Here is a 14,926-nt window from a genome sequence, read left to right as displayed (position 1 = left end):
ATACAGTGAATAGAAAAGGAATTAAGGGATACTAGACATGCCTGAACTTTATCTAATTAGGCTCAGGTCAGGCAGATTTCTAATAATGGCAGCACAGGAAGTGGAGGCAGAAAGGAGTGTTCACAAATAAACTTGTGTTGTGCCAGGAAACATGGGCATCAGCCAAGAGAAAATTCTGGAAAACATCTTCAGAATAATGACTGGAGAGAAATGTGGTTACAAGCTAACCCATGTATTTTTTTTTCTATAGTAGTGGCCTTAACACAATATCTTACTATAGTATACAACAGTAAATCTGCTATAGTAAACTTTAATGTTTTGGAGAATAAACAGTAGAATAAAAGAATAAAAGATCAGAATGAGAGTTATAGCTCTTTAATTCATTCTTGGAAAGAATATGTATCACATTGTTTCTCTCTCACGGAAACTTTTCATGGTACAGTGACCATTATCTAAATAGTTCAAGACATGTACGTGAGCAGTAAGTGTCAGGTTTGGTTCATATCTCCCAGTGTGTTTACAGCAAAAATAAATTAGCATAATTTTAGTATCCTGAAGGAGACATCACATCCTCTCGGGATCAAAAAAGAATCTTCCTCTTTTAAGGGACAGAGGCATACAATAAAAAAGGCTTGGTCAATGGGGTATGCTTTCTTTTAATGTTGGTATGTTTCGATAGATAACACCGTGTAACAATTTTTTTTTTTTTTTGGTTCCTGGGTAGTAAGTGTAATTTTAATTGCTTATGCCTCAAAAGTATAGAAAATGGCTATTATTCCCCACAAACTTTGCTTTTGTGACCAGGACAGTGATATTTTGAAATTTACCTATTTTACCAGAACATTCCAGATAGATTCAGTGCTGAGTAAACTTGGAGTAACTTCTAGAACTTTCCAGTAATATAAATAGTAGTATAAATACAGGGTCCTTAAGCCCACCAGTTCAGTTTAGTTCCAGCTGCTTTTTCCAGCTTCTTCACCCATCAAGATGGGCTCTGCTTCTGCCACAATGTGACCAGTCTGTTCAAGGCAATCGGAATCGCCTGTAACCAGAATGAGTGGCGCATCTTCATTGACAGCTCATCCAGGAGCCTCAAAGCCGTGCTGCTCCATAATGGTAACAAGTACCCGTCTCTTCCCCTGGCTCACTCGGTGCACCTCAAAGAGGATTACAACAGCATCAACACCTTGCTGGACACTTTGAAGTATGATTATGGCTGGGAGGTCATAGGAGACTTCAAAATGGTGGCATTCCTGATGGGTCTCCAAAGCGGTTTTACCAAGTTTCCCTGCTATCTTTGCCTTTGGGACAGCAGGGACACCAAGGCGCACTACCACAGGCGGGACTGGCCACAGTGGACCGAGTTCTCTGTGGGGAGGAACAACATCAAGTGGGAGCCACTGGTGGACCCCCGGAAGGTGCTGATGCCACCACTGCACATCAAATTGGGCCTTGACAAAACAATTTGTCAGAGCTCTAGACAAGGAGTCGGCAGCCTTCAAGTACCTTCAAGACTTCTTCCCTAAGCTGTCTGAGGCAAAGGTCAAAGCCGGTGTCTTCGTCGGACCACAGATAAAGAAGATCCTGGAGTGCAATGAATTCCCCAAGAAGCTCACTAGGAGCAAGGCGAGCGCTTCCACCAGGATATACTGGACTTTGAACGCCGCTACCAAGGACAGTATAACGAGAACATGATGGGAGACTACATTTGGGGGCTGATTCGTGAAAGTGATTTACAGTATAATCGTAAATCTCGAAAAACTACTCACTTCTAAATCTTTTGTAGGCATTTTTGTATTACTTTAGTATAAATACATGTTAATTTGGATTCATATGTTGTTTTTTTCTGACTTTATGTGAACGAAAAGACGCAAATTCGCCCGTTTTCTCATTGGAAATAGGTAAATTTCAAAATATCACTGTCCTGGTCACAAAAGCAAAGTTTGTGGGGAATAATAGCCATTTTCTATACTTTTGAGGCATAAGCAATTAGGAAATAACACTTACTACCCAGAAACAAAAATTGTGTTACATAGTGTAATTTTTAAAAAATCTGCCAGTATTGATTGTTAGATTGCTTGATGTAACATAATGTATCCATGTGCCATGAATGCTGATGTTTTCATAGACCTCTGTACAGGATACAGAAAGATTTGCCAGCTAAGCTGCTACATGTAAAAGTCATTAAATATTTTCACTACGTAACACTTCCATGTACAGTATAGTAAGCCAATAAAGATGTATTGAAGGGTTCTTAACGTATGACCATTTTTTAAGGAAAAAACAACACTTATGAGAATCACTGTACTGGTATATCTTGAGAGGTACAGCAATGGCCAAATGTTTTGCATCACCTAGAATTTTAGTATTGAGACATAATTACAAAACAAAACTATATGAACGTAAGTTAGATCTTTTATTTAACATCATGCAGTCAAAGAAACTACAAAATTATATCGCAAAAGTCTACCGGAAGCCATAATTGTAGTATAGTATTTCGAAATATCACATTTTTTAATATTTGTCGGTTTTTCGTTAAGTATATGGAAAACTACAAAGCAGTATGCAATTTAATATGTTACCATAACATTATTCAGCAGGTTTCGTTTGACTTTATGAAGCAAAATAAGTTAATTCTGTAGGGTGATGCAAAACTTTCGGCCATAGCTGTATGTTAAAACAATAAAACATCAGTTAGGCAATAGTGTTTACTATTTGCTTTTTAAAAACCTGTAAGCCATAAGGTTTTGTATTTTGGTCGTATTCCAGCATAATACCAGTAATTGTACATTTAAATCCCTAGTTCAAGCCATGCTGCCTTTTGGTTTTTTTTTACCCCTGTTTTTGTCCCAAATTTAGAATGCCCAGTTATGTTCCCTCACCACAGCAACCTCCTACAACAGCTTAGGCCCGGCTATACCACAGCCAGGCCGATCAGTTGTTTTCACCCGGGAGCTCAGTAACAGATGTCGACAAGCTATCGGTCCCTGGAGGACAAGAGCAAGTGTCCAGTTCAGCTTCCCAGTGCCAGTAGGGTCTGCTGTGGTGTGGTTGAGTGATTCAGTCCTTGACAAATTTGCCTCCCTTATCTGCTGGAGTGTCTGAGCCAATGCATCTCACTCAGTGGAATCCTGAGTGAAGTAGCCTACATCAACTTCAGACAGCCAGGCTGCTCCCCTGCACTCCCCTGACTGAATGGTTCAACCCACACACCACATGGTTGTTCCTTTACCATGTGAGCCACTCTGGGACCCCTGGTTAGATTTCCTGTGTGTACTGACTGATGCCTTGATTTTAATTTCTTGGGGTGCTAAAGGTGCCCATTACCAGACCGCTTTCAATGTCTAAAATCGTTAGTTATCTGTATCGCCGTTGTTGTTTGTTTTGTTATTTGCCACTTTTTAAATCCCCCTGCATGAGAATATCACCATTATTAAAATGAGATCCTCTATAAATGGCCCATACCCTGTACATGCCATATCCCAAAACAATTCACTTACAAGATGAAGTACTGTTAATTACAGGTATAAAAAAGCTTTCAAAGCTTTAGACCTCAAAACTAAAACAATGTTCACAAAAAAATATGCATGTGAATATTCCTAGATTCCACTTGCTTGAAATGTAGACACGGAATAAAGTAATGTGAGATTAAAGAAAATACTTAAACAAAGCCTGCACTGTGAGCTTTAACTAAGAGACATAAAATAGCTGTTCTCATGGGTACAGTGTGCTATGATTGCCATTACATTTATTGACACATAGCTGAGAGGAGACTCAATAGCTCTCTTCATTTTTAAATTCATCAGTACAACTAGTAATAATTGACAGCATTATGTCACATGCATATCTATGTGTGCCATGATGCCTTTTATGTAAAGTGTTCAAGACATTGACAAATGCAGTAACATATCCCAGTTTTCTCATAACAGCCTTCTTAATGGCTTGCCATAATCCAGGTACAGGCTAGCAGATATACTTTTCTAAGGACAAAGCTTAGGTGATACCCCAGTGCCCTTGTTATTAACAAGGTAAGTGCTTTGAAATGGAGTAGAACAATATTTGTATTCTTCACTTGAGCCAATATTGGTGTCATGGCCTCTTTTCTGGCTGGACTGAGGATAAACCAAAGTTAGAAAAAAACCATTGACCTCCAAAGCCGAGTCTTAACTACAAAGAAATATATCACAAAGTATGGCTATATGAAGACTGACAGTGTAGTCTGTGTACTTAAATGGACATAGATACAGAAAAACATATTATACTATTCTACTTTGTGAGAGGGGCATGCTGCTAGGTATCCACAATGACCTAAGGACTCTTTTTTTTAAGAAGAAAAGCAGTATACAGCTTGCAAGAAACTAAGAAGAATACTTTAGGGCTCATCCTGAAACTAAGTTCCTTCTTGTTTCATATGGTTACAATCATATTGTTCATCTCAAAAAAAGTACCTCTGTCATTAAAAATAGGGCCATATGGAACTGAGAAATATTTATCAACGGTGTCAGCTACAGTATAAAATACCTTGTCAAGTCTATTCTTTTTTTTCAAACTGATAAGTGTAACATTGACTAACTTTATGTATTCTTGTGCTATTCTGGCAGATTTCTTCAGAAATTCGTCTATCTAGGGCACAAATCCCCCATCTGTTCAAAAATATTTCAGAGCCCCTTCACAGGCAGAGATCCATGACTTCAGAGCAAGACTGGAATTGAATCACAAGATGCCTACTAAGGATTTCATATGACCAATAGCTCTTATGACTAGTTATATGATAAGGGAAGCACTGAATAGTTGACTAGTTGAATAGAAAAGTGACAGGTAAGGTCGGAAATTGGTAGTCTACTAATTACACATCATTTGATTGTGAAGTTATTGTGAAGTTTACGGTTTCATATGGACAGAAGTGCAGTTGCACTCCATTAACATATACATGCCATTTTACATTCTACTCCTAATATATGATTCCCAGCATGAGGCTGTTTTATAAAATGGGAATAAAACCAAACCAAACTGAGTATCTCGGTGCATGCTAACCCTCTGGCTTAATTGTTTTAAGACAAATAAAAGCTCCTTTGGCCTAATTTTACAACTGATGCCAACAACAATCATGACTGGATTCTTGGAACGTTAGTTGAAACTTAGCCAGACAACTCAAGCTGATAGAGCCAACAGCAAAAGTACCCATATGGCATACCATGTGCATAAAAAATAAAATATAATATGAATTAAATATAGTGACAGTAAAGTTTGTGTACCTTGTTTAATTTTATACTTCATACTTTCTAGATTTTGTCATATTTCTAATAGATGTATGGCAGAAACCAAAACCTTTACATGCCAAATTTGTTAGTGAGGGAAACATCTTTTTTTTAGATCAATATTCATAAAGAATGAAGAATGAATGAATTCAGTATTGTATATAAAATACAAGTTGTAATGATTCTGCAGTAGTAGGAATGCAGCTCCTTTAAGAGTGTTTATTTATTTCAGCTCCGACCCTTCCACCCTTATGGGTGTTATTATTATTATTATTATTATTACACTATGTAAGATGAGCAAAAAAAAAAAAAAAAATTGTTACACAGTGTTATTATTATTTATTTCTTAGCAGACACCCTTATCCAGGAAGACTTACAATTGTTACAAGATATCACATTATTTTTTTACATACAATTACCCATTTATACAATTGGGTTTTTACTGGAGCAATTTAGGTAAAGTACCTTGCTCAAGGGTACAGCAGCAGTGTCCCCTACCAGGGATTGAACCCACAACCCTCCGGTCAAGAGTCCAGAGCCCTAACCACTACTCCACACTGCTGCCCATACTACTCAACACTGCTGCCCATGTTGCGTAAGAGATGAGCTTTGGAAGTGGGAACCTTTTCTGATGTGTGAAAGAATTAATGATTGATATAATATAAGGAATAACATTCACCCAACTGGGCATAATAAGGCTGTAATTCTATCGAGGGTTTCTGGAGACCTATAAATCATGAGCGCTAGCTTGATCAATGTCCCCAGAAAGATAGAATTGCAGCCTTATGTACACAAACCGAACCAGGTAACTACAGACCAATAAGCCTGACTTCTATTATATGTAAACTTATGGAAACTATAATGAGATCTAAAATGGAAAATTACCCATATAGTAACAATATCCTGGGAGACAGTCAGCATGGTTTTAGGAAAGGGAGATCGTGTCTAACTAACCTGCTTGACTTTTTTGAGGATGCAACATTGACAATGGATAATTGCAAAGCATACGACATGGTTTATTTAGATTTCCAGAAAGCTTTTGACAAAGTCGCGCGTAAAAGATTAATTCTCAAACTGAACGCAGTAGAGATTCAAGGAAATGCATGCACATGGATTAGGGAGTGGTTAACATGTAGAAAACAGAAAGTACTGATTAGAGGAGTGTCACAGATGGCTTTGTGTGGCGTTTGGGTGGTGACGTCAGGTTCAGGAACCGGACAGAAAACACAGGCAGCAGTGCAGGGCAATAAGACGCAGCGCGCCGTTTAATTAAATACAAAAATAAAATAAAAAGTTTAAACACAAAAACACTGCTCACAGAGCAAAATAAATATTTAAACAAAACAAAATCACGAACACAAAAATCGAACAGTTACACCACTGAACATCCAACAACCCCTCTGAGCCGAGAGTGGGTCTTTTATATTCGTGGCTGGAGCCTTAATTACCTATTAATAAATTACCTTATTAAGGCTCCAGCAACATTCCCACGAGAGTTATACGGAAGGGGTTTTAACCCCATCCCCACGACTACATACTACAAGACCGGCTCTCTCGCCAGTATCAAACAGTAAATAATAAAAGACGGACGGTGCTCGGCCGCCCGCACATAAACACAATAATGATTAGGACGGACGGCTTTGTCCGCCCGCCTACAAATACAATAATAATAATAATAATAATAATAATAATAATAATAATAATAATAATAATAATAATAATACAAACATATATATATACAAATAATAATACAGGGGCGGGGTGTACTCTGTCAGAAGGAGAAACCTCAAAATGGAGCGAGGTAACCAGTGGCGTACCACAGGTATCACTATTAGGTCCTGTGCTTTTCCTAATCTACATTAATGATTTAGATTCTGGTATAGTAAGAAAACTTGTTAAATTTGCAGATGACACAAAAATAGGAGGAATGGCAAACACTGTTGCAGCAGCAAAGGTCATTCAAAATGATCTAGACAGCATTCAGAACTGGGCAGACACATGGCAAATTACATTTAATAGAGAAAAGTGTAAAGTATTGCATGCAGGCAAAAAAAATGTGCATTATAAATATCATATGGGAGATACTGAAATTGAAGAAGGGAACTATGAAAAAGACCTAGGAGTTTATGTTGACTCAGAAATGTCTTCATCTAGACAATGTGGGGAAGCTATAAAAAAAGGCCAACAAGATGCTCAGATATATTGTGAGAAGTGTTGAATTTAAATCAAGGGAAGTAATGTTAAAACTTTATAATGCATTAGTAAGACCTCACCTGTTCAGTTCTGGTCACCTCGTTACAAAAAGGATATTGCTGCTCTAGAAAGAGTGCAAAGAAGAGCAACCAGAATAATCCTGGGTTTAAAAGGCATGTCGTATGCAGACAGGCTAAAAGAATTGAATCTATTCAGTCTTGAACAAAGAAGACTACGCGGCGATCTGATTCAAACATTCAAAATCCTAAAAGGTATTGACAGGTATGTCGACCCAGGGGTCTTTTTTGACCTGAAAAAAGAAACAAGGACCAGGGGTCACAAATGGAGATTAGATAAAGGGGCATTCAGAACAGAAAATAGGAGGCACCTTTTTACACAGAAAATTGTGAGGGTCTGGAACCAACTCCCCAGTAATGTTGTTGAAGCTGACACCCTGGGTTTCTTTAAGAATCTGCTTGATGAGATTCTGGGATCAATAAGCTACTACCAAATGTCTTATGTGTTTGTGTGTATATTATTTGTTATAATACATGCTGACATAACAGACAGAAATTATAGAACTAGCAGTGTTTATTTTAAACAGTTGAACAAGTGTTTAGAAAAACATTGGAAAACAGAATTTAAAAAAGTAAACATTTTTAACAATTCATTTTAAACCAGTATTTTTTATTGTATTCATTTAGGCTGCTGGAAGTGGGTGTGGGAAAACTATATGTATTATTTCTAAATATTGGAGTAGAACATTCGCTAGGCTTTTTTGGAGGATGGAGTTGAAAGATTTCCTTGTCACTCAAGAGCCTCTGCTTTCTGAGGGCTACACTGCCATGGAGGGCATGTGGCTGAGGTAATTTCTTACTAAATTTATGTCATGTATTGTTATTCTAAGAGTACTTGCTTTATTCTGCTTTTCTACAAATTGCTTCGTCTTCTACGGATAAAACTACATCTGCAGGCCATTGTTGTTTATTTTGATATTGATAGTGTTTTTTTTTAGCAGTTTTATCATTTTTATTATACACTAGTCTCACGTCTCCACAGCGTATAAGACTAATAGTGCTGCAGCTGTGCCTCCAGCTGATGTTATTCATCCACTAACTGTCCTATCTAAACTATCTGGCCTGCTATCTTCAAGGACTTTTCCTTTTCAAGTTTTCATTTATTATTTAAAAATACACCCAGATTGGTCATTGGAGTGTTAACTAAAGCATGTGATAGGTATTTGTAATGATTAAAGTAATATTTCAATTTTCAATTTAATATAGTATGAATAATACACAAGAGTCTTTTTCTTGTTACATGTGCTCATTGGTTTTGTATGTGAAAAATGCATTAAATAATGCATTTGCAGGGGGCTCCCGAGTGGCGCATCCAGTAAAGGCGCTCCGCGTGGAGTGCAGGATGTGCCCTATAGTCTGGACGTCGTGAGTTTGAGTCCAGGCTATTCCTTTGACGACCGAGGACGGGAGCTTCCAGGGGGCGGCGCTCAATTGGCCGAGCGCTGGCCGGGGGAGGGAGTGCTAGGTCGGCCAGGGTGTCCTCGGCTCACCGCGCACCAGCGCCCCTGTAAGCTGCCCAGGGCTGCGTTGTCCTCCGACGCTGTAGCTCTGGGTGGCTGCATGGTGAGTCCGCAGTGTGTAAAAAAGCAGTCGGCTGACGGCACACGCTTCAGAGGACAGACAGCGTGTGTTCGTCTTCGCCCCTCCCGAGTCAGCGCAGGGGAGGTAGCGGTGGGCTGAACCTAAAAATAATTGAACATTACTAAATTGGGGAGAAAACAATGAAAATAATTGGCAACCACTAAATTTTTTTTAAATAAAAAATAAATAAATAAATAATGCATTTTCAATTGGGAAGTGATTATTGGCTGAATTCTAGGGATAGAGAGCCAATGCATAAAAGAAGGTGGAGGGACTAGTACTTCACTAACAGAAAATGTGTACTTAAAATAATTAAGATATACATCAATATAAATTAGCAGAATCAATCAGTATTCCATTTTGGCTAATACAAGAAGAAGTAATACAGATTCATCCAGTCACACTGGAAAAGAGGTAATGATAAAACTTGACTGCTGAATTGTGCCTATGAACAAAACTGTCTTAACTAAGGAACATATTCTAAATGTCTAATGTTCTGTCTACATCCCTGCCTTCCGCTGGTTCTAATTGTCTCACATCATGGGAGCAGCTTCCTGGTGTGACCATTAGTATACAAAGCCCCTCTAGGCCCACTTAGGTCAGTGCTTTGACATGAAAGGAGATAGGGTTACTAGATTCAGGTCTTCTTGTCCTGGTGTAATTGATTGTAGTGGTAATGAACTTGATGCAAGGCACAGTAGGGTAGATCTAATAACAGAAACCTCTGCTTCTCTTTGTGTAAAGGCAGTGACCCATACATTTTACAGTATGCTTTCACATCTTAGCAGTTAAAACTCTCTGGCAAAGAGTGACAAAAGATTGAGGGATGTTTTTTAATTATAAAATGTTATTAGAGTTTCAAACACATATATCATGGCAAACATGCTTTATTTAAAAAAAAATTGTAAAGCATAATATTTGCTAACTGGAACCTGCTTCACCCTGTACGATCTAATAAAAGTAAGAAAGCTGCGGCAGCTGTGCCTCTGGCTGATGTTATTCATCAACTACCCGTACTATCTAGACTATCTGACCTGCTATATTCAAGGACTTTTCCTTTTCAAGTTTTCATTTATTATTTAAAAATACACCCAGATTGGTCCTTGAGGTGTTAACTAAGGCATGTGATTAAAGTAACATTTTAGAGTATGATACACAAAAGACCCTATTTCTTGTTACATGTGCTCGTTAGTTTTGTGTGAAGCAGGTCATGTGATGAGTCGTAGCGAGAGGCTGTGATACAAAGGAGCTCCTGTTAGGAGTCGTTTATAATTTCATTTAAAATCAGAAAAAATGCTTAATATAATTTATTTATTTTTTCTTAAAACCCACAAGAGCGGCAACAAACCCTACAAAAACAAGTGATAAATCTGCTAAGCAAAGACTAAAACCCGACTCCCCGACTCCGACCAGTTGACCAGCATTAAAGAGATGCTCAAAAATGTTCTGGAGAGTCAGCTGAAATTTCTTGAACGGTTTGTTGCTGTGGAAAACCGTACTGCTGAAGCGGAGACACACATTTCATGTCGAGAAGATACCATGTTAAAAATGAAAAAATATGTTCACATTCTACAAACACAGCTACAGAAAATGAATATGAAACTACAGGACCAGGGAAACAGAAATAGAAGGATTAATTTAAGTATTGTCGGTGTTCCTGAAGAAGCTGAGGGGGATAACTGTTCTGAATTTGTGAAGAACTTCTTATGTGAATTATATGGAAAGGGAAAAGTAGTGAATAAAAGTACTCTGGAAATTGAAAAAGAGCACAGAGCACTCGTGCCAAAACCTAGAGATGGAGGTAAACCACGCTCAGTAGTTGTCAAGCTGCTGCGTTTTCCTGACAAACACAAATACTGAATTTAGCAAGGGCTAACCCAGGTGTTACCTACAAAGGACACAGGATTTCCATTTTCCATGACTATTCGGCTGAGCTTCAGGTGAAACGCAGGAAACTCACACCAGCAAGGAGGATTTTTAAAGAAAAAAGGGGTTTGGTATGGTCTGTTATACCCATCAACACTAAAGGTGACTTACAAGAACAATACTGTTCTACTGAAAACCTTCGAAGAGGTGAAAGATTACCTTGATGTTCCTTTTACCGTCGAGCCCTCTTGAGGTGTCGTGGGCTAGTCGACGAAACACTGAGGATGGAAGGTGCCCACTTGAAGACCCCAGAGATGTACCCTACTTAGCTCAATCCAGACGGTTGCAATTCTGATGCACTGGGGAGGCCGCACTTCTTACGAAGTCAGTCAAGTCAGTCGAATGAAATCCAGCGACAGGAAGCAAACCACCGTTCGCAGGATATCAGCACCCCTGTCATAGACGTGAGGAGGACTTGCATGGACACAGTTAGTGATGAACCTAATGATCCTTGTGAACCCGGTCAGACAAACCAGCATAAGAGAGAAAAGAACCTCAACGGGCACAAGCCTGGAGTTAAATGGCCAAGATCTTGTGAGAAAACTGCATGGGACACAGTAAACACAGATCTCTGCTTTGCATTGGAAAGATTAAGTGGAACAGTTGAAAAGAAGCTGGATAAATTTGGGGACATCATCTACGCATATGGAAGTGAGAGGTTTGGAGTTGAAAAAAGAAGGAAAAAGTACAAACTATTCCTGGAAAGTCTAGACGGCAGCAGAAGATTGAACGCTTAGTTAGAGAAAGGAGACAGCTGAGGAAGCAATGGAGAAGAGCAGAACAAAGTCAGAAGGAGGGACTCAATCTCTTACAAAGGGTCATAAAAGATAAGCTTGCAACATTGCACAGAGCTGAGTGCCTATGGAAACGCTACAAAAAGAAGGAGCGTGCGAGAGCTAACTTTTATAAAGACCCATTCAAATTTGTAAAGAAGTTATTCACCAGTGAGAAGAATGGCACACTAAAAGCATCTAAGGTTGAGCTGGAGAGATATTTGGAGGAAACACATACAGATTCAAAAAGGCAGGAGCCTATGTCAATTCGGTCAGACATCCCATCTATCAATCCACCAGAATACCAAATGGACGACTGTGCACCTAAGTGGAAAGAAGTAGAGCAAGCTGTGAAAAAAGCAAGGGATGCATCATCTCCAGGGCCTAATGGAGTTCCGTACAGAGTGTACAAGAGTGCTTCAGGAGTTCTACGAATTCTGTGGAAATTGATGGAAGTGGCATGGGAAAAACAGGTTGTACCAAGAGCATGGCGCCGAGCAGGTGGAGTCTTTATACCTAAAGAAAAAGATTCTACAAGCATCAGTCAGTTTCGTCCTATTTCCCTATTAAACGTAGAAGGCAAGATTTTCTTCAGCATTATTACTCAGAGATTGTCAACTTACCTATTAAAGAACTGCTTCATTGACACTTCAATACAAAAAGCGGGCATTCCAGGTTTCCCAGGATGCTTAGAACACATCAATGTGATCTGGCAGCAAATTCAATCAGCTAAAAAGGAGAGGAAGGAGCTCCATGTGACATTCCTGGACTTCATTGAGCAGCATTTGATTTTTTTCAGTGTACCGATGACAATAGTAAATTTAGTGAAAGCCTACTTTTGAGATTTGCAATTTAGTTTTTCAACTTCAGAATTCAGCACTACATCGCAATGCCTAGAAGTTGGAATAATGGCAGGATGCACCATTTCTCCACTGGCTTATACCATGAAGTAATTATTGTGGGAGGAGAGCCCTTGGCTTCTGGAATGCGAGTACCACCAATTCGAGCATACATGGATGACATGACAACCATGACTACAACAGTAGCCTGCACTAATCTATTATTGGGCAAATTAACCAATAACATTGAGGGGCACCCGAGTGGCGCATCCAGTAAAGGCGCTCCATGTGGAGGACAGTGTGTGTTCGTCTTCGCCCTCCCGAGTCAGCGCAGGGGTGGTAGTGGTGACCTGAGCTTAAAAAATAATTGCCCATTATAATTAAAGGTAAAGTAGTATATAAAAAGTTCTACATTAATGGTGAGGCAATACCAACAGTGTCAGAGAACCCACTGGAAAGTCTTGGGAGATGGTACGACGGGGATCTAAAAGACACAGTTCATGTGGGAGAAGTTAGACAACAACAGTGGAAGGGTTGAAGAGCATAGACAGCAGCGCTTTACCAGGCAAACTAAAACTCTGGTGCTTTCAGTTTGGTCTACTGCCAAGGCTGCTGTGGCCACTGACTTTGTACGAGGTTTCTTTGACAACAGTAGAGAAGCTGGAAGCTTTAATCAGTTCATACGCCAGCAGAGTGGGACTTTATGTTAAAGGAATACTGCAGCTACCAGTCTCCGCTCTAACCGAGGAGTTTGTGCGCCAAGGTCCGACTGGAAATGACATTAGTAGAGTCATGCGACAAATGCGTAAGGGAGGCAGCACCTGTGTTAAAAACTGGAAGACAGTGGGCGACAAAGAAAGCCGTGGAAGATGCAAAGGCTGCCCTTCGAATCGGTGATATCATGGGGCAAGTTCAGCATGGAAGAGGGGGTCTTGGTCTCAGTTTAGCTCCTCCTACATGGCACAAGGCAGCCCCAGCTCAACGGAGGAAGCTGGTAGTCAACGAAGTGCAAAAGCAGGAGGAGAGGATGAGGTGCGTAAAGGCTGTTTCCAAGTCCAAGCAGGGAGAATGGATGAGATGAGAGAGTGTGGAACAACACAAGATCAGCTGGCAAGACCTATGGAAAATGGAACAGAGCAGGATCATTTTCCTCATCAGGTCAACATATGATGTTCTCCCATCACCACAGAACCTAAACCTCTGGGTAGGAGAGGATACCTCATGTCCTTTGTGTTCATCACCTGCAACATTAAGGCACATTTTGACAGTATGTAAGGTGGGTCTTAGACAAGGACGGTTTATTTGGCGCCATGACCAGGTGCTGAGATGTTTGGCCTTAGCATTGGAAGACAAGCGTAACATGACCAATAAGTTGCCACCAGTCCTATCACAACATTACGCACAAAAGACAACATTCCTCTGCCCAGGACAGCAACTGCCAAGAAAAGGTATTAAAACCAAGCCTTGCACAGGACAACTGGAAGCTGCTAGAGAAAAATGATGGCAGATGTTGGTCAATGGCTTATTTTTGCCACCACTAACCTTCAACCAGATAATGTCTTGTGGTCTGGATTAGCACATCTTGTTCACCTGGTAGAGTTAACAGTGCCATGGGAGGATGCTGTAGATGAGGCGTATGAGAGGAAGAAACTGGGGTTCAACTAGCCACTGAAGCGGAACAGCGAGGATGGAGAGTCCGGGTTTACCCAGTTGAGGTGGGTTGTCGAGGATTTGTGGCACACTCTACAACCCGGTTTCTCAGAGACGTCAGATTCAGTGGCCAATAGTTGCGTTGCACAGTGAAGAACTTATCTGAAGCAGCAGAGAGGAGCAGCTACTGGCTGTGGTTGAGACGGAAAGATTCTGGTTGGGGATCTCAAGCACAATAGAAAGAAAGAAACACTGATGTACGGGTAAGTAAGCTAGGTTGAGTTGAGTGGGAGACGGAGGGGGTGATGCTGGGACGCCAGAATCACCATCGAGCCCTCTTGAGGTGTCATGTGCTAGTCAACAAAACACAGAGGATGGAAGGTGCCCACTTGAAGACCCCAGAGATGTACCCTACTTAGCTCAATCCAGACGGTTGTCATGCTGATGTGCTGGGGAGACCGCACTGTGGTTGATCCCCGGAGCCAGCATTGCAGCCGTTGTGTGTGCTGATGCGCTGGGGAGGCAAAATAAGCTGATCCCTGGAGCCAGCATTACACTTCAGCCATCAACACCAGGCAGAAAGATATCAACATCATCAGATGGAAGGAAACGCAAATGGATGGAGACAC

This window comes from Acipenser ruthenus, chromosome 5 (genome assembly GCF_902713425.1).
Source record: "Acipenser ruthenus chromosome 5, fAciRut3.2 maternal haplotype, whole genome shotgun sequence".
Lineage (NCBI taxonomy): Eukaryota > Metazoa > Chordata > Actinopteri > Acipenseriformes > Acipenseridae > Acipenser > Acipenser ruthenus.
Note: the sequence above shows the minus strand (reverse complement) of the source record.